General features: G+C 41.5%; 1 pseudogene; it reads left to right on the top strand.

Moving 5' to 3' along the window:
• Positions 1–248: 248 nt before the first annotated feature.
• LOC118674756 lies at positions 249–878 on the top strand (annotated as a pseudogene).
• The last annotated feature ends 285 nt before the right edge of the window (positions 879–1,163 follow it).

The following is a 1,163-nucleotide window of genomic DNA, read 5'->3' as shown; positions in this document are numbered from 1 at the left end:
ATTCTGCTCCCAGCATTTCTATTATCAACATTCATTTTTTTAAAAAGGCTGCCCTTTGTCTTTAGCAGAACACAGAGCCCTTTTAGTCACAAAGATCAAAATAAACATTAAGCATTTAGGAATGAAACAACCAATAGTTCTGAGTCCTCTTCTTAGAAGAGTACATATTCATGACAAGTTAAATTTCTAGATGAAATTGCTTCTTGACTTTAAGGATCTAGGACTCGCTTTCCAGCCAGCGCCAAGCCATGGGTATCTCTCGGGACAACTGGCACAAGCGCAGCAAGACCTAGGGCAAGAGAAAACCCTACCACAAAAAGTGAAAATATGAGCTGGGAGGCCCTGCTGCAACACTAAGATTGGACCCTGCCGCATACGAACAGTCCGAGTGCGGGGAGGCAACAAGAAGTACCGAGCCTTGACGCTGGACGTGGGCAACTTCTCTTGGGGCTCAGAGTGTTGTACAGCAAAACAAGGATTATTGATGTTACCTACAATGCATCCAACAATGAACTGGTCCGCACCAAGACCCTAGTAAAGAACTGCATCGTGCTCATTGACAGCACACTGTACCGACAGTGGTACAGTCCCAATAAGCACTGCCCCTGGACTGCAAGAAGGGGGCCAAGATGACTCCTGAAGATATTTTAAACAAAAAACGATCAGAGAAAATTCAGAAGAAAAACAATAAAAGGAAAAGGAATGCCAAAATCAGCAGTCTTCTTGAGGAGCAGTTCCAACAGGGCAAGCTTCTTGCATGCATTGCTTCAAGACCAGGCCATTGTGGCCAAGCAGATGGCTCCGTGCTCGAGGGCAAGGAGCTGCAGTTCTCTCTGAGGAAAATCAAGGCCCAGAAATCCTCATCCCTCCTACCTTAACTTATGTAATAAAGGTGTTTATTCTTTAAAAAAAAAAAAAAAATCCAGGACTTTTAAAAAAAATTTTATTATGGAAACTCTCAAATATTCATTAAAGAAGAAAGGAAAGTATAATACATCCTTATGAACCATTTTCAACAGGTATCAGCTCATGGTCAATCTTGTTTTATCTAATCCCCCTACACTCACTTTGTTTCCTGGTATTTTAAGGTAAACCTCACATATCTATCACTTCCCCTGTGAATACTTCAATAATGCGTTTTTAACAGATAAGGACACCTTTTT

Source organism: Myotis myotis, unplaced genomic scaffold (genome assembly GCF_014108235.1).
Source record: "Myotis myotis isolate mMyoMyo1 unplaced genomic scaffold, mMyoMyo1.p scaffold_m19_p_19, whole genome shotgun sequence".
In the NCBI taxonomy this organism is placed as follows: domain Eukaryota; kingdom Metazoa; phylum Chordata; class Mammalia; order Chiroptera; family Vespertilionidae; genus Myotis; species Myotis myotis.
This window is presented reverse-complemented; position numbering and strand designations above follow the sequence as displayed.